General features: G+C 41.0%; 1 long non-coding RNA gene across 1 annotated transcript; it reads right to left on the bottom strand.

The window, feature by feature from the left end:
- Nucleotides 1–2,338: 2,338 nt before the first annotated feature.
- On the bottom strand, nt 2,339–4,676 carry LOC144052985 (uncharacterized). Its single transcript, XR_013294315.1, has 3 exons — nt 4,617–4,676; nt 4,130–4,228; nt 2,339–2,424 (listed from the first exon to the last, which is right to left on the bottom strand). It is a non-coding gene; the product is annotated as an uncharacterized LOC144052985 (long non-coding RNA).
- Nucleotides 4,677–19,971: the final 15,295 nt, after the last annotated feature.

The raw sequence follows: 19,971 nt of genomic DNA, 5'->3' as shown, positions 1-19,971 counted from the left end.
TTTGTAAAAGCACCTCGGTAAGGTTCGTGCCAATGGCAGCGCTAACACTATCATACAGAAGCAATGATGCAACATTCTGAGGCAAAAAGACCAAGCAAGTTCTTGAAAACTTGGATTGAACCATAACCATACAGCTGTGGTTGTGTTATTACTTTAGCTAATGCCAAATGCTTGGCAGCTACACATTGGCTACACAATTTACACCACACTATAACGTTGGAAATATGGCATCAGAAAAGCTCAGCTTGCATTGGGTCCGAGCAGCGGCCACAGCATGAGGCTAGTATTTTGCCATGATTCTTAAACACAAAAGCAGGATTTAGTTCTAGTTCCGGTATGATGAAGACACGCTTTCACTTTCCTTTCTTTTCTTTGGTCCTTCCTCGGGTCTCTTGACGGCCTCACGACTCTGGCTGGAAGTGTTCGGTTTAGGTAAACGGTATGGGATTTTTTTAATAGGTTTTAGGTGAACTAATGAATACACACACACTTGCACGCACGCATGCACACACGCACATACACATACTCACCCACATAACAAAAAAAAAAAAGAAGAGAGCAATGATGATGACATGTCAAATCGGTAAAATTACCGAATGAACAGTACTGAGCTCTCCACCAACACACTTTTTTTTTAAATAAAAAAAATGAAGACACGCTTGCTAGCGATTAGATGGCGGAGAACGGATTCAGAAAAAAAAAAAGTTCAGAACTAATATGAGCGCAGACTATGGCATAAACGCAACGTCACCTGGCTGGTCCACAAATGTAATTTTCAATTCAAGTATGCGATGAAAGGTTGAAATTATGTCATCATTAGAGCTTCACATCCAATCATTTTAAAGTCTGATTATGACATATTGTTGTTTCAGCATATACTTTAGTCCCTTTGTGGCACTTCTACACTAAAGTGCAGCGCGCTCTGGAGAGAAGATGAAGGTGTAAAATGGTCGTTTTGCTAGAGCAACAGAAGCTAATTTATCATTCTCCAGGGGTCAGGCGACGCTCCCTTGGTCGTGAATTTTAATGTTGTTTTTTATGGCTCTTAATAAACTCGATTTTGCTGTGGGCGCTTACGCAGAGAAGCACAGCATCCTTCACTCAGCTCACTTAGTGACTCAAGGAGAGGGAGCCAGATTTAGCCTACAGACCTATGCTGTCCTGCATTATGGAGTGTAGTGAGGTGAAATATTGAGGTCGTTAGACACGGTATGGAAGTCATTCAAACACATATGTTGAATCCTAAGTTTGTTTTATACAACACTAAAGCCGAGCATATGAGAAGGTTACATTTCCCTTCAAATTTAGATGTGATTTTCAAATCAAGAAGTGTTTGTCATGGCCTTAAAACTTTCTAGTGAACTGTGAAGAAAAAAAAGTTATCAGTAGTCATGCTAGGGGCATAGCTGGAGACAAATCAGTAGGGGGGGGGGGGGGTGCTCTTGCACTTTCAAATTGTATGGTAGGAAATCGTCCGAATTGCCTTCAGCCTTGATCAGGAACTCAGTCACATACTGGAGTTACTGCAGTTCTTGCAGGGATGAGGTCTGTCTGCAGCATGACACCTGCGGTTTTGTTAACACTCACTCAGAGATTTGGCTGCCGACAGCAGGGGTTAGTCATAAAAATGGTGCGTTCGCTGGACCATGTAATGTAAATCCAGCATTAGACCTGATGCACTGATGTGTAATTTTCCCATCCTTTAACATACTTTCGAAAGTTCAGACTGGAATTGATGTTATAAATCATTGGTTTCATATTTTTGTTTAGAACCAGAGCCTACAATGTGCAGATTAACTTTAAGACAGATCTAACAAGAACTCCAACCTAACCAAATCTAGAAGCACGTGTTGCTACATTTTCTGAATTTCAATAATGGTCGGTGGAAAACAACTGTGTGAATTAATGTCTCATTGTCCTTTTAAATGAGCAGCAGCCAGTCATTTCGAGGGCCCTGACAAAAGGTCTGGTGTCACAGTTGGTCAGCGACCCTTTCACGCGGCAGGAAATTCCAGATGATGAGGGTACGACTCTTCACACGGCTTAGCGACTTGTTTATCGAATTTTTAAAGGTTGATTGGCATCATTTAACACCGGGGTCAATTCATCACATGATTGCATCCGGCCACATCTGCCTCACTAATCCACAGCTCTGCATGCACACAATTAGCAGACCTACTGCTGAGGACTCATTTATGTTTTTGGACATTTAAAGCCCATGAAGACTAAAAAGGTAAAAACACTAACAGAGGACCAACGGTACTTGACCAGGGACATTTGATTTATCTTAAACCCCTTTTCCAGGGATACAAAGAAATAAAAAGCTACTTTAGACAAAATAAGATACTTAAAGTGAACGCCACTTTGTCACCATTTTGCAATAGCATTTCCGCCATTGGCCTTGTCGTCGTCGCCATAGCAACCCTGGAATAAAAACAAAAATAAATGATTGACCCAACAAGGACACCACTCATGTTGTTACATTGCATTGACATTCCAGGGTCATGTGCAGTTGTTTTACCGTCAACATGAACGACATCCTCTGCCAAGGCCAAACAAAACATTCAGCGCAAACATATGGTACTATTTACATAAACATAACACATACACATGGCACACATTATGTGGTTTGCTTTGGGATGAGCTAGTCTATTCCTTAAAGGAAACATATTATAGTTGATAACATTTGTGTTGCAGTAATGGTGTAAATTGGTCGTTTGGAGGTGAAGTTCTGCCTCCAGACTACTGATAGTTTTAAAAATGGACTTAAAACCTTTCTTTTTTTAAATACAATTTAATTTATAAACTTGTTTTATCTGTCTCTGTGACTTTTACTTAGGTTTTCTTCTTTTAACATTTTTAGTATAGTAGCACTTAGAGATAGATCTCTGGTAGATGTAAAGTGTGTTACAAATAAAATGTATTATTATTATTATTATTATTATTATTATTATTATTATTATTCAATGAGGGAAAATGCATAGGAGACTTCTTTAACATTGGCTGTGTCCGAATGTCCACCCTTGTCCCCCACCCCGCACTATACAGTGCACTCTAAAAACAGTTGGGTCAATAAATAACCCAACTATGGGTCAAAAATGGACCGATCTTCTATTTGGGTCAATGTGACCCAAATTTGAGTCAGGAAATGGGTCTTTTAGTGTAAAATAACTCTAATAAATATTGAATAGTACATATTAATGCATCGCTTTGATTCGCGCCAGTTTTTTTTCATACTCGCATTGCATTGTAGTCTATCAACCCGGTTGAGTAAACATTGATGTTCACTACTTTTCACAGTGCATTGTGGATAATTTTGAGTGTTATACATTTTCGCTCTTTGAACATTTGGATGCCACTACTAAAATGGTGTGACCCTTTAGTAGGGCACTATATAGGGAGTAGGGTTCACATTTGGACACAGTCTTCTGTCTATAATGTGCTTTCAACCAGAGTGTGACAAGTGAATTTTAAATCTGCTGTAATTAAATACATTTAAATATTTTTAGGCATTTTCTACTTAATTAATCTTTTCATAAGTAATGGGGAACTTTTTAAATAGTGGTTGAGGCACAGTGTATGTTTTAAATGTTATTTTGTTATTTTATTTTGGGTGGGAGTGAAACCATTAAAAAAAAAAATAATAATAATAATAATAATGTTGTCAAATTGTTTCTGAAACTTTGTGAAGATGCATTTCTTCCGTTTGGCTATAACGTTAAAATGTTGAAATCATTACAGACATCGAAAAGAAACTAAAATAACAATACCACAAGGATAAAGTCAACATTCTAATCAAACAAAAGGTGATGAAATTTAAGTCAATCCAATCTGTATGCAAATACCTGGAAGTGAAAGCAGATGTTGATTTGTTATTCAACTTTTCAAGTTAAAACATTCAACAACATCTGTAGCAAAAATAAAGGAACACTTTCAAAACTTTTGGAGATGAGTTTGGCAAACAATGAAGTGTTTTGTTTCCCTAATGTCTTGTTCAATTGGAAGGAAAAATAATGAACTATTTTCTCAGTGACCTCAATGCTCTTTCGTCATGACCTATCATGCCGTATTGCAATCGAAGCATACAGCAGATGTTGGAAAATGAGAACCCTAAACATATCTGAATTACCTCAAGCTGTCGAGTCCCTTGATGTGCGATTCCATGATGCCTACCAGGATAAATGGACTTTTATTTTCATGCCTCCAACCCGACAGACGATCTCCTCCGCTGTGAAATATGTAGAAAATGTCTGTCATTGCAGGCAGTCTGTCATTGCCAGTCTTGATTAGCTCAAACTCTGCTGAGCTCAGTGTGCTGTCGTGGTTCTCCAGACTCAAAGACGACGTCCTCTGGGTTTTAGTTGTGACAGATTGAGGGTGTCAGGGGGGACTCCCAAGGGTGCGTGTGTGAGCGCGTTTGCGTTTGTGCGGTACTTGATACAGTGTGTGTGCGTAAGCATTTGCCTTTGTGCAGCAATGCATGATTTAATCTGTGTTCATTTGTGCGGATGTGCTTACGGCCCACAAACTGTAGCGCGATTGTGTGCATGCACGAGCTGTCATCCTTGTGTGTTTGTGTGCGTTTGCGTGTGTGCGTGGTTGGAGGCTGAGCGTACCAGGGTCAAGATCCCGTCTGTGAATCGCATGTCTCCCATCAGTCTGACAGCATTAAGCTGAGTCCAATCAATACCCAGAGGGCCTCCAATCCCTGCATGACACACAAAAGGCAAGTGGGGAAGAGATTGCTATGCGATGGTGACTTGCAAAGTGACGAATAAGATTAAGTGCAAAGCTCCGTCCGCATTTGCAGTTTAAGTTCTCATGTGTCAAATGCGCTCAAATTGGACCCTTTCTTAATTCCTAATTCTTCTCATAAAGTTAGAACAAACCTCACTTCTACTCGGAATCTTCGTTACCCTCATGACATGTGAGATAGCGGCAGGTGGAGAATAACTTGGCAAGCCACACCTACTTTCTTGGCCCGAGGCATAAGTCAACTAATAGCGTATTTCCACTGCAGCCCAGCACCGCACCGTGCGTGGCGAGCGTTTCAATTACAGCTGACGGAGCTACTCGCCGCCCTCACGCCTACGTTGGGCCAGAGTGAGCCCAAAGCGAGCCCAGGACATGACGTAAAAGACCACGGCAGTTGATTGGGCGGTCGGTCCTGTGATGCCATCAGCAATGGACATCGGCGACAGAAAAAAACAACAACTTACCAGCCGTGTCCTTTTCGACAAGTGTTCGTCTTCTTCTTCGTTCCCACCGCTATCAGCGTGTATAGCCTCGAGGGCTTTACGACGATAAAACATCGTCCTTTTCTTCGCGGCGGCGATCCTCCTTGCGTTGCGAGCTCTGAAGAAGCGCCACAAAAAAACTGAACGAGCAACCGATACCGGGTAGCGTCGTCCTCCATGGCTTGCATGTTTTGGTTATGTGTTGTTTCCCGCGCTCTGCTATTGTGTCGCTGCCGGATATGCGTTACTTCCGCCCTGTGTCCCAGATGCACATTGGAGGTGAAAACGCAGTGCGGCCACGGGCCGCATGACCATAAGGGGCCGAGAGAGAGAGAAAGAGAGAGAGACTGTCAAATGTTTGTTTCTGTAGAAAAGAAAATTGAGATGTATTGAAAATGCACCTCTCCATTTTTATTATTATTATTATTTTACTCCTGGTGAAGCATCCATTTTCTTCTTCTCTCCTTTTCTTCTGTTTGCGCCACAGTGAAACCACCCCGGAATGCAAATGTTAGGCCTCTGCCTATTGATTCCATGAACCAGAAACAAACGGGCAAACTCACTTTTGTTAGAGGAATTCCCCCAGCAAAGACCCATGGGCACATTGAGTGTTTAGCATTTTGAGGGGAAACTACTGCACATGCACTGAGGTGCACCACAGGTTGTTTGATCATGAAGAAGTGAGGGCGGATGGATGGAAGGACGGATGGTCAGACTGTACACGCTTGTGGAAAAAAAATGTACCTAATACTCATTCTGAAAGATTTAGAGGAAATAAGGTTTCCTCGACAGCTTTGCTACTTTGCATTTGGCTTTTTAATGTGTACTTCTCGGGCATGCAAATCAATTAGTTAGCAAAGCGGCTATTGGGATTCCACACGCGGGCGTCTGATCAGTTTGCGCCGAGATTCGCGGGGCAAGTCGATCAAAGGTAATTCACTATGAAATATCCAGAGTTACGCTTCAGTGGGCGCGCCAAGCCCACACCATTCATTTTGTTTAGTCGGCCCAATGTGGCAATCAGAATGAATTAACATGACAATTTTATTTCTGAAAAGGCTTAGGCCAGCCTATTTTTTACTGATGAATTTCAATACGGACTCGACAAAGGGTCCTTTGAAAATGTCCGTCCCCCTCCTCTTCCACTTGACCTTCAGGTATCTGTGTCTAGTCTGTGTATGGTTGTATGGAAGTGGGCATCGTAAATGTGCACATCAACCGTAATCCTCTTATATTGGTTTCCAGATCTTCATTAGTCAAGGCTCGAGTAGCTAAGCAGCCAAGGCGGTGAAAAGGTCTGAGTAGATGACGTTTATGGAGATATATCTCCCAAGATGTTGAAAAAGGAAGCCATTCTGAGATCTACCACGACTTGCCTGTGGATTCAATATATTGAAATGGGATTATTCCCTTCAAGCACTTTGATTGTTACTCGACTAAAAAATAATAATAATATTGAAAGTGACTTCAAGCATGTTAATATATTTCATTTGTTTAAGTGGCCTACTCAAATCTAGGCTTAAATTGAGTGTGTGTTAAGGCTGAATAATCCTAAAATGGACGCTGAAAAATCTTGGATGCACACAAAAACATAATGGATTCTTCTTTGGCCCTTGCCCTACTTCTCCACAAATTGCAATTGGGTTTAGTAGTTTATGCAAAATGTTGCTGACTAACAGCAAAAGCAAACCTCTAAGAAAGCAGAACTTACTTACCAAGATACAGTATAAACCAAAATGAACAATTAAATGAAATGGGGTGTTTAATATTTGGCAGCTTTTACAGGCCTCAAGGCTGCGCACAACTTTTAATAGACGAACTTCAGTCTGAAGCTGTGAACACTCTCAGATTTTAGAAATGATGTCTTTAAATCCAGCCTCACATAGCACAAAGAAATCACCTTTAATGGAAAGAAAAGGCCTAATGACTGAAGTGCTAAAATGTTGCAAACTGTCAACAAAATGGAGGCAGAAGACATTTCGGCCGCCTGTACAACATAAAGGCAGCTCCACTGCCGCACTTTGTTTTCTGGTCCTAGATGATAATAACCCATAAGGCAGCCATGATGCCCTCGGACCCTGAGCACCATCTCTGCTATCATCACATGAAGTTGGTGTGTGATCTGGCCCGGATCAAATGGTGGAAGGACAGAACTGTCCTGGGGGTGCACAAATTGCTGGGACTGGGGAATATGTGATCAGGAAATGCTGTATTAGCCTGCAGGACCTGGTGTAATTGAGACCAAGGGAAGTCCCTCAAAGATCCTGGGGTTCGATCCCACAAGGCCTCCTCTGTACTTCTTCAAAGGCCAGAAGCTACCTTAAATATCACACTGCTCACCGAGTTTCATTAACTACAAACCTTGATTCCGATCTCTCACTATTATATCATCACAACACGGAAGAACGGAAAGCTGATGTGTCCAAGTGCCTTTCGTCAATTGATGTCTGATGACCAAGGAAGTCGTTTCCGCCTTAATCATGTGGAAGCATGTCATCTCTTACCCGCGGGAAGGGGGCTTCCTAATTAGCTTCAGGGTCTTGTGGGAAAAAAAAAAGAGGAACAAGAGAGATAGCTAGAAATCTGGTTTTCCTCGATATCCTTCATCATAACCAGCTGTCTTAGACTCTTGGCTCACATCCTTCGTAGCACAATATGTTGAAAGCAAAGAACGGGAGAGGCGGTGATTAGCGGTGTAAGAGGAGGAGGAAAAGGAGGAAAAAGAGAGGAAGAGCTGATGAAGAAAACAGGTACAACAAAGGAAGGACAAAGTTCTCCTATCAGGTCAGCATTGCATGTTGTGCAAGTGCATCAAACGCTGTCTAGTCTAAGGTCTCTTGTTGGATGACAGCGCTTAATGATGCCACTGCAGGCGTAACAGGTCTTCATTTTCATCTTTCTCCAGACTCAAACAAGCTGCTCTGCACTCCACATTAGTTCATGTCAAGGGATGTGTTTCACTTTTGGCACTGTGAGAGCAACACAAAGGCTGCAGTTACGCTTTAAGTCAAAGGTGGCAGTCACGAGTAAAAAAAAAATTAAAAAAGAAGAAAAAAAGTGACCAACTCCACAATGATCCTTAAGTCATAGTTGTCCTGCTGGTTTTGGAGGTTTCCCTCTTCCAACACAAGCTGATTCCAATCAGCAGGATCGTTATCAGGTTTATGCAGAGTTTGCTAATGAGCTGATCATATGTAACAGATAGAAAAACGACTGTTGAAAATGATTGTAATTTTGTTTATTTATGTATGAATTTCTCCAAAATTATTGCATTGTTTCATTTGATATTTCGATTGGGTTATTATTGAACAGTCGTGGTTTTGTTTTGGTTACTTCCCGTGTTTTTGTCAGTTAGTGCTTTTATTTTGAAAGAATGAGGGATTTCCTGTCGTTGCTCCCCTGCGTTTTCAGCTGGCGTCTGCCTACAAAGAGGTATGTGCGTGTCGTCGCTAACTGCTTACTTTTCATGTTAAGCATGTGATAAACATGGGATCACGCAGCTTGTTGCCCATTGCCCTTGTTTTTCTTTCACACTTACAGGTATGTGTTTGCTGTTTATAATGTAAAAGTTGAATGTGATTGTCATTCATTTGTATACAGTTTTTATTATTATTTTTTATAATATTGTGATGTACATTGAGCTGGCGTCTGCCTACAAAAAAGCATGTGATAAAAGTGGGATCGCGCAGCTTGTTGCCCAATTTTTGTTTCTTTGAGAAACCGCCCCACATATATCAGCTGTGTTGGAGAACGGAAACATCCAAAACCTGCAGGGTTGCGGCCCTCCAGGACCGGAGTTGAACACCTATGCTTTAAGTGGAGCCGATAATTCAAATTGTTTGTTGCCAACTCTTGAATTAATTACAAAGAATACATTTCTGATGTCTGTTGACTCTGAATGGCAATTATATAAACAACGCGAACAATAAAGCAACCTGCTTCCCTTGGCAATGGCACAATCTTGTTTGAAATTAACATAAAGAGACACTAGCACAGTGCTTCACAAATACGTTGCATCCAGGGACCCTTTACCAGGGAGAAATCTTTCCAAGGAGCCCACATAATGCTAACAGCAATCAAACGTCAAAATATTTTTTTAATTTAATGTTTCAACCTAAAAATTCATGAGATGTTTAAAATAGAAAGAAACTTAACCAAATTAAATGTTTAAGTAAGTAAGACACACTGTATGCTGAGCACATTTTTGATAGTAGAGTAAACTTTAAACTTTTTAGTAAGAGGTATTTGGGTATGCATGAATATGTATGTTGACAGGGTTGAATTTTTAGTATTGAGTCGTTGCTACATCCATAACTAGTAAGGAGGATTTCCAGGCACTCCTCGTTAATTACGCATATCGGGTCGCAGTGCATGATAAGTTCATTTGTATGTGCATGAGCGATGGCAGTAGGAGTGTATTTACAGTTCATGTCTGCACCTTTGTACGAAGCACTTACTGTAACAATACTCCCTTCAATTCACACACATTCATCCAGTAATGGTGGAGGCTGCCGTGGAAGGTGCCAAGCCGCTCATTAAAAAAGCAGCTAAGGGTACAATGGCACGCTCAAGCATACTTTAATATTGTCGCTTGAGGATGGCAGTCTGGTTGCTGGTTCTGAATTCAAGACAGACTCTTTTCCCCTGAAGCATGCTTCCATGTTTCGCTTGTCCTGAAATTATGCTCTCACAAAAATTTAGTAGTCAACCGAACAATAAATTAAACACTCTTTCATTTATAAGTACAAGTAGTGTGCATGCCTCGGCACATTCCAAGTACAGGGCAGGCAAAATGCTACATTTTGCAGAAATATTGCAATATCTGAAAGCATCCCAAATTATTTGATATTCTGCTTTCTACGTGCCCAAAAAATATTCTTTGGCCCATCTTGAAGAAATACTCAAATTTAGAGATGGGCTATAAATCAATATTCAATATGCATCATGATAGACATGTGATCAATATCAATAGAACATACGCAGGGTTCAGGGATTCACAAACAGACACACGATCGGAGGTGCAAGGCAGTCACCATCTAGTCTTATTTTAAGGTATCGGTTCTTACTGCGGTGACCAATACCATCCGTTTTATGATCAGGGACAAGAAATTAGAAATTATATGAATACAAAGTTGCCATTGCAATTTTAAGGAACAATAATATATTGGGACAGGTCTTTCATTTTAAAATCATCTGTCATTTAAGGGTGGGGAATTTTATTTACTAGTGGTATTGATATTTGGTATCAGTAGCGGTGACCTCTCAAGAGTTGCGTATCGGTCTGGAAAAAAGTGGTATCGAACATCCCTAATCCTGACCATGCGCCATGACGTGTATGTATTCTGTAAATTCAACTGACTCACTTTTATTTTTTACAGGCAACATATAATAATTTCATGTTTCAATAATAAGAATAATAGTTCCAATAAGAATCTAACTATCATTTAAAGTATTAATTCATTATCAGTCCTTCAGGCTAGAGGTGGTGAGTAAATAAGGTGGAGGTGGCCACCTCTGAATTTTGTACACAGGAAAAACCCTGGCCACTTTAAAGTGGGCAACTTTATATCATCCGCAAGTGGAGATGTTCTTGCAGTCCTTTTATAAACATACTGACCACCTGCATGGACTCCAACGAGCGTGTCTGTTATTCTTACACCATGTAAACTTAATTTAAAGGGAATGAGAGGAGCCGCTGCAATTGGCCAGGTATCAATTAAGTCGGCAGTGTTCACTCCCACAAAGCGCAAACGACCATATCTAACTGTTGTCATGTTTCGGTTTTGTGAGGTTGGGTTTTTGTTTAATTTTGGGTGTTCTTGTTGTTTTTTTGTCCGTGTTTTGTTATGTTGTCCCTGTGTCCTCCCCTTGTCTCGTCAAGCTTTATGTGGTCCACCTGTGTTGGCCTGCCCTTCCTCGTGTGTCAACCAATCAGTGCCCTCAGCCACTTGTGTCTTGCCCAGGTGTGTCTCGTCATGTCAATTAGTGTCGGTGTATTTAGGCCCCGTCCACAGGATAGCTCGTTGTAATGTATCCGCACAAGTTTCTTACCGTTTGAGCAGTTCGTCCACACGGTGGCGCCGTTTCGGAGCTTGAAACCGATCACTTTTGGAACCGGGCTCCAAACGTTCCAATGTGGACACCATATGCGGGATATTGCTAAAGTAATGAAGTAATTCTTTCGTGACTGCGCAGGAACCACCGGTCTGTCAACAACAATGGCGGATAGCCATGTCGTTGTCTTTTTGTGCAACCTCCTTAGCTTGCTTATGCTTTTACAGCAAAATGTTTTGTTGCACTTGAATCGCCCTGCATTGTCACTTCTCCTGTGTTTATCTCACTGATCTGTTTATATTACTGGATAGCCGATACACACCCGTGCAAGCCATTGAAGCGGCAGGGTGGTCATCTCACTCCCCCCGTCTCACGAGCAGACTTATGTATAGACTATTTTGAAGACCCCCTTTTTTTATCGCTCAGTTCCTAGATCCCAAAATTATAATTGTCAGAGTCATCTTTTGTTGAATTACAGTTAATTTGTTAATAAAAAATATACAAGTTTCCTCCTGTAAACGTCATAACGCATATAACTTATTTTATAAGTATTTAAGACAAGCTGTAAAATGTTTGAAGTCCTCTTGTTTATGTTTAACAAATTTAAAAACATCATAAATCATGCTGTTTCTACTGTCAGTAAGTCTCAAATGTTCTCTGAATTTTAAATTTTTGTAAATGTATGCGATCGTATGCCGAGAAACGTTTCTTGGGAGGAGTAATATGGCGGCCTCGCGGTTTCAAAAGTCTTGCCCTATCGGCTATTCAGATCAGTGCTTCGTCTTCTTTGCTGATTCTTCTTCTACGCTTTCCATTAACTCCCTGTGGCAGCGCTACAGCGCCACTCCAGCTTTGGCATATACATTACAGCCGTTAAACGTTTCTGTCTGTACAAGATTTGTAGCCGGCTTTGCTTCAGTGTGTGTCTTTTGTTCAGTCCTTTTACTTTTTTGTTTTCGTTTTGCCGGTCAGTATCGTGTTCTCCATCTTGTTTTGGTTTAATTAGATTAAATTATTATTATTTTTAATCCACCTCTGCCCCCTCGCCTCTGCTTCCCTGCACTTGGGTCCTCAACCATGCCAAACCATAACAACTGCATCCGTCTACGACAATAACAAAAGAGAGATACCCCCCCCCCCCCATGCATACAGTTGGATTGCACTTTGCACTAGGTTTGCGCTGGGCAAGAAAATAGGGCCCTTCTTGTGCCAGCTGGCCTGGGGATTGCCCCAGCGTCTGGGTTTCCCTGCTTAAGCTGCTGCCCCCATGACCTGATGGATGAGTCAGTAGATTGATGCCCACTCAAATAGAATAGAATGATTTTAAATGCATTACATTTTTCAAAATGCCACAAAGCTCTTGTGAAAACAAGTTCAAGTGTGCCATTTCAGTTCTGGATTTCTGCGTGTTGAAATTGCTCAACCCACCTTCAGTTTAAATTCGACCCTGCTACTAAAAGACTTGCATGGGTTAAGACCTCGCCGCAATGATGTACCACACACACGCTCCATGAATCCCAAGCAGCCAGACCCTCGATTGCCTCACTCTTTTTACAAGATTTTGTCGGAAACATCTTAAGCTGGATTCAGTCATTTTCCCTCTCTCCTGTATTTCCCTGCCTTTTCCTTTTCTCTCCTTTCTTCTTCCTTCTGATATTGTCAAAGTGCAGAATCATTATGCCAGAGATAATCCCGATTCCCTTGCTCCTTCTCAGCCTCACCCTTCAAATACTTCTGTCTTACAGGATGTAAGAGAAAGGGGAGCTCATGCAAAATGGAGACCGCTGGTCGGGGGAGAGAAATGGGGAGATGCAGGACAGGGAGGTGGAAAGCAGGAAAGGAGGGGTTGCAAATGACTTCTTAGCAGAGCAGTGAGATGTGAAGGACAGACTGGCGTGAGACAGTGTGGAGAGCAAACTAATGAGCAACACGGCTCCTGCCCAGAAAGAAGGGAAAGAAGGGAGGGGGAAAGACGACAAGGAGGGAGGGGAGCTGGAGCAGGAGGGATGAGATGATGACAGAGATAGAGTGGAGGGCAGGGGAGGAGGAGGAGAAATGATGAAGGGAAAACAATATTGAAAAGATGAAGTGAGAAGTCCCACTCTGGCAAAGTGAAAGAAAAAGAGGAGGGGAGGCGAAAGAGTGATATGAAAAATGACCTTTCACTGCAAGATTTTCTCATTTATCCTTTCCATGACGATGAACAATAAAATTAGATGGGATGAGATATTGTATGGGCACATCTTCACACAGGCGGCTCATATACCTTTCATCTTTGTTCAAATATGACTTTCAAAGCTTTCTATTCATTTGACTAAAAAAAGAAAGATGATGCAAAAAGTGCGAAAAGGATGTTCATGTTTTGTATTGCTGGTATGAGCTGTAGTGCTTTCTAAGCACATGGGGGAGTATTTAGTCATTTGGAGGCCCAAGGCAAACCCAGTCATGGGGGCCCTCCTGCAATGATTCGGAATATCAACGTTTATCATCAAACATAAACATTATTAAACAGCTTGACATCTTCGGAAGGGCCTGGATAATCTTAGGGTCCCAGACAATTGCCTGTGTTCGCCTAATGTACAACTGAGCAACAGTAAAAGATCAGGCAGTCAGTTTTATTAAATTCATGTTGGACTCAATAAAATATGATATCAATTGCTAGATGTGGGAAGTACAATATATTACAACTCGTTCTCATAAGAAATGTATGATTGAAATAAAGACAACGTTACTACAAGTGTTATTTCCAAATGCCCTAAACCACTTAATGTAGATAAATCAAGCTTCTTTGTGGGTGTTACCACTTCGTGTCTGTGCTGTCAAATAACTTAAGCTATTTCTATTTTAGCTTGCTGAAGTCATGCTACATGGAATAGAAACTCAATTCGACAGTTTTGCCATGACACTTTTCACCCACGTCTAATGCACTAAAGAAGCAAGCAACAAACACTCTAAAGGTTTTACCATCAATATTTGATCAATCATTTGGATTTAATATCAATGACTCCAGTCATAATTTGGCAGACGAAAAATTTCCATCCGATTTTTCGTCAGATTTTTTTTTTCAAACGAAAATTAAATTAGAAGCCATTCATTGAGACGATGACGATAACTAATATTGACTGACAATTTCGTTAATGACTAAAACTAAAACAACACAGTAACGAAAATTTAAACTGTTCACCACATTTTATTTAATATTCAAACAATATTCAAACATGTTTCCATTCATTGTGCAGCTGTAAGATTAATCTCAGGCAATCGTGCTTTTTAAAAATATATATTATTTAGTTGAAAACTAAGTTTTAAGACTGCATATTATTCAGTTTCATTAAAACAAAGTTTAATAAAGACACCATTGTATTAAATGTGTCTTATTAAATGTGTCTTATTAAATGTGTCATCATTTTCTGTATAAAAGTTTAAATGTATGCTGAAAGAAAACATCGACTAAATTGTCAATTTAGTTCACTAAAATTGCCCTTTGTTTGGTCTACTAAAATTTCGCTATTTCTTGTTGACTAAAATTGGATTAAGACTAAAATACAATCAGATGACTAAATTATGACTTAAACGTTATTAATTTTAGTCAAAAGACTATAACGGACCCAAAATTAAAATTTCTTGTCACTGTGTGACTCATCATGCAGCATTCGCGAACTTGCTTGTTGTTAGATTGTTTTTTTTGGTTTTGGTTTTGGTTTTTACCCTTTCTAACACAGAATAGCAAAGTCAGTGTTAAGTCTGCATTGCTGGTGGAGGGCTGCTGACATGATACAGTCAAGGCAGTGGCAGTGAAATATGTGCCAGAGGCAGTCACTTTCAAAGACTTGTAGTTTCCTTAGATCACCGCTTGGTCGGTACTTCCCTTCGTCCACTGTGTGATCTCACAGCGGGACTAGTGGCAGGGCCGTTATCCGGCAAAGGCCGATCAGATTGAGTCTATTGTTGATCTTTGCAAGCGCGTTGTCTGGTTTCCATGAAACAGGAACTGAGGCACTTGAAAGAGTGGACGACTTCCAGTGTCATTCCGTCAAGTAAGATTTCAGGTCATTTGGTTGGCGATACTACGGTTGCCATGACCTATGTCTTGACAGTATTGACGTGCGGGCCCACAGCAAGAGTGTGCTGATGTAATCTGTTGAGAACAGAGTGGATAGCAGTATGTTCTTTATAAGGACAACGATGTTGTCTCCATATGCCGGATTAGTGATGCGAAGATGAGAGTCAATCTTCACGCCGGTGAGCCGGAGTATCTTGGGTAACATGCCGTCGGCGTGCCTCATTTTTTGAAGCATATATCGGTCAACAGAGTCAAAGGCTGCAGTGCAGTGGACGAAACACAGCACAGCTGGCCACCAACATCACTCCAACGTGCAACAAAGGATAAAGATTTGGTCGAGGCAGAACCTGCCTTGGTTCAGCCAAGATCATTGGTCCTGTGCAAACTAAAACCTCACGATATGATAATTATCACTATATTGTGGTGGTGTTGGCAATATTTAAAAAAAGCTCATAATACTATATATATCAACCTCTAATTTTTCTGCTATATCCATGCCACTATACCAGTATGGTCACCACCCTTCACCATCTTGAAATACTCTGTAAACAATGCACAGCATATGTTACTATTGGTTCGGCAACGTAAAGTATCATAGTCTATGCAGTTAATAGGGGTGGGAATCTTTAAATGTCTCACGATTCGATTCAATACTGATTTTTGCATCTGCGGTTCGATTCAGAATCGATTTTCGATTGTGAAAATGTTTTTATTTTAAATGATTTGATTGACTGATTTTTGCTTCAATCTATAGATGTACAAGGAATTGTAATGATCTACTCCAATCTGACTCGCTAATGCTAATTAGCGCGCTACTCGTGGCACTTTTATCATTCAAAAGAACGACTCCACGCTGAAAAAAAAAAACTTTTATTGGAATAATTTGATTGTGACTTTTTCCTTCTACTCTCTAATGTGGCTACAATTTAACAGTGTATTAGACCGTGTGAAACCACACTGCCCCTCAGTGGCCAAGCCGGGTACAACATGAACAGCGCTCCAGATAAAGGCACACAGAGACAAAGTATAAAATAATTTAAATAAAATCGATTTTGGGACATTTAAAATCAATTCTGAATCGTACTAAATGAGAATTGCGATTCTTGCGAGAATCGATTTTTGACACACCCCTAGCAGTTAATAATGCTGTGCATGGCTGAAGCAGGTGAAAAGTAAAGTTTTTTTTGATGGAGATGTGGTGCTTTAAATATCAAAGCATGAAGATGACGATATTGTGGCAATTTTAAAACCGCCATATCACGATATTGCAGTTATTGTTACATCCCTAATCCAGAATTTTCCAAGGACACAATGTCATCATGTCATCTGCCCGGCCATCGTGTGTACACATTTAATTGTAGGGGTGTGCCAAAAAATCAATACTCATAAGATTCGTGATTCTCATTTAGTACGATTCAAAATCAATTTTAAATGTCCCAAAATTTATTTTATTTAAATTATTTTATACTGTCTTGCCCTTGTTTGTGTGTGCTTTAATTGGGAGCGCTGTTCGTGTTGTACACGATTTGGCCACTTAGAGGCAGTGTGGTTCCGCGTGTTCTGATGTAGAAGGAAAAAGTCACAATCCAGTTATGCCAATAAAAGTTGGGAGGGGGGTTGCAGTGTAGCAAGAGCATATGCCGGTGAGTAAGATTAAAACACTTCTCTGTATACCTTCCTGAAGCGTTTTGTTTGAATAGCCGTTCGTTTGAGTGATAAAAGTGCCGCGAGTAGCGCGCTAATTAGCGCTAGCCTTGAGCTAGCTACATTCGAGAAACAAGCTAAACAAGTCACTGCTTTAATTGTCCACTCTGTATGGTCAGTGAGAGAGGAACAGGGTGAAACCAATACCAGCATTCGACTCTTTTTGAGGGACTGTTTGCTGTCTGAGAGAAAAAAGAGAGAGCAATGATGAGGACATATTGAAGTATATACATTTGGCAATTTATCTGCCTTTTATAATGATGATCCGGCCTTTTCCATGATTTTTTCTCTCAGCTGTTTGATTTAGCAGCGAACTCTACTATTATTATTGGAGGAGACTTTAACACAGTCTTAAATCCGTTAATAGATTGTTTTAATAATGTACAAGGCGATTACAATCCGCCAAAGTAATAGGGGAATACATGGATGATTTTGGCCTCGTCAACAGCTGGAGACTTAAAAACCCGACTTGAATTGATTGCTGATAAAATTGGAACAAAACTACATCCTATTATTATTAGCGACCATGCACCAGTCTCCCTTATCCTACAAGTTGATTACACCTTTAAACCACCCCCGACATGGCGTTTTAACATCTTACTGCTAAATGATGCAGAGTTCGACAAAATTATAAGAAGAGAGTGGGCAGACTTTCTGAAGATAAATGACTCTCCAAACCTATCTCCATCTCTTCTCTGGGAAGCTGGGAAAGCGGTAATTAGAGGTAAAATTACATCACATTCATCTTATGAAAAGAAACAGGATCAAAAATTTGAAAAAGACCTGGAAGATAAAATTAAACAACTGACGAATGAATAACCCCCCCCCCCCCCCCCCAAAAATATGGACTCACTTACAAAATACAAAAATACAGTTAGATGATATGTTATCCAAAAAGATGGAGTTTATAATACAACAGCTTTGGAGGCCGGGGGTGGCGGGGTTGGGTTGTGGTGGGTGTATGGCGTGGGGCGGTGAGTCATGGGGGGAGCGGATGCTGTGGGCCAGTTGGGTGGGCCTGCCGTGCCTCGTTCTGCTGGGTTGGGGTGGGGGGCGCTTCGGGCCCCTGGGTTTGCTCGGTGGCCCTCGCGGGGCCCGGGCGTTGTGCCCTGGCGCTGCCTAGGGGGCGCTGGGGGGTTGTGCTTGCCCTGTCTTGGCCGGCTCCCCTCTTTGGTGGAGATTTTCATGCATGCCAGATCCACCACACCAGCATCTACCGAAATTCAAACACAATCTGCTTCTTCCTCTGGTCGCTGAATCGGTGGAGGCTGATGTCTGTGGATCTCACTCTGCTTCATCTATCCTTCCTTCCTTTCCTCAGTCTCTCCTTTGGTCTCTTGAGGTCTCTCTAATTTGTTGGAATTTAGATATTTCTGAGGTTGGTGAAAGATTCTGGTTTGTAACCCTGTGGGTAGTAGGTGATGTCTGGTCGCTGCTGGATTTCACTTTTCTTTATTTTCTTTGATCCTTCCTCAGGTCTCCTGACAACTTCTGAAGTCTTCGGTTTAGGTGAGGGTATGGGATTTTTAATAGGTTTCAGGTAAATTAATGAGCACAAACTCACACATACGTATGTATGCACACACGCTCATATCCACACACATATTCACGTACACACACACACACACACAAAGAGAGAGCGCAATGATAATGACATGTTGAATCAGTAAGATTACCGAATGAACAATACTGAGCTAAGAAAAAAATCAAAAAAACAATTTTCAACCAAAAACAGTAATTAACAGTGCATGCTAAATGTGAATTTAATCCTTAAAGTGAACCTTTCAACAGCATGCACAAGTTGTACTTATTTATTTTTGTGGGCCGCACTGTCTGGAAGAGGCTGTTCCACTAAATGCATGTGCGCCTCAGCATAGCGCAAAATGTCAAGGGCAAGCAAGCAAAATGTGAAATACAACTCGCTGTGCTGTGCGCTGACACACACAGAGAAGCTGACATTTCGCATGCAAAACACTTTGCCGCCTTTACCACAGCTTGGATGCAACTCTGTGATTAATATTGTTTCTTTCATAACCACATTTTATACGTCATATTTGATCTATTAACACTGGGAAATGAATGGAAACTGTCAGCGTTGTATCCCTAGTATAAATCAGTGTTTCCCAACCTTTCCCAAACCACATATTACATTAGAAAAATCTCACTGCACACCACCAAACAAAAATGGTCCCACAAGGCACATACAGTAAACTGACGATGACGATCTCATCTCAGTTTTCTCTTTTGTTGTTGTTCTGCCTGTCTGTTCTGTCACAAAGACGGACGGCACTGGCACAGATTAATGAACAAAGATCGATTATTTATAGGAAATGAAAAATGTTCATATCAATTAAGTGAAAATGTATAATTTCCTGACTAATGTGCCACACTACAATGGATCAGTGCAATAAACACATCCTCATTGTAGCTGATATTAATTTTTGTCTGTCAAACAGTACATTCTGTGGATTTGTGACAAGGATAAGTCAATGGCAGCTCAATGATGCATTTGGGCACATGCAGAATACAGTATAGCAAACAGCGTAAGGCAGGACAACATGCATTATTTTGACAATGACAGATGACTCTGTTGTCCACCTGTTCAACAAATGAATGTTTCTGGCTTTCTATATGCATGGTGGGGGCCAATCTGTGTGCAATCATGAACGCTAAATTGCAATAATAGAAGGAGAGAGTGCTGGGGAACAACACAAGGCAGTCCAATGATGTGTGCGGACACAGATTGCTGTATTGTATGTAAATTTGAACCTTTCTGACAGCGCTGGCTATCAGGCTTGTCGACAGCAAGGTGCGTACGTGTCCGCCTGTTGACGTGGCGAGCGGGGAAGACGCGAGCTGTCACCCCTGACTAATTACACTGCAAGCAAACAGTTGAGTCTTCTGTTTACATTC

The sequence above is a fragment of the Vanacampus margaritifer genome, chromosome 1, assembly GCF_051991255.1.
Source record: "Vanacampus margaritifer isolate UIUO_Vmar chromosome 1, RoL_Vmar_1.0, whole genome shotgun sequence".
NCBI lineage: Eukaryota > Metazoa > Chordata > Actinopteri > Syngnathiformes > Syngnathidae > Vanacampus > Vanacampus margaritifer.
Note: the sequence above shows the minus strand (reverse complement) of the source record. Positions and strands in the feature narration are given on the sequence as shown.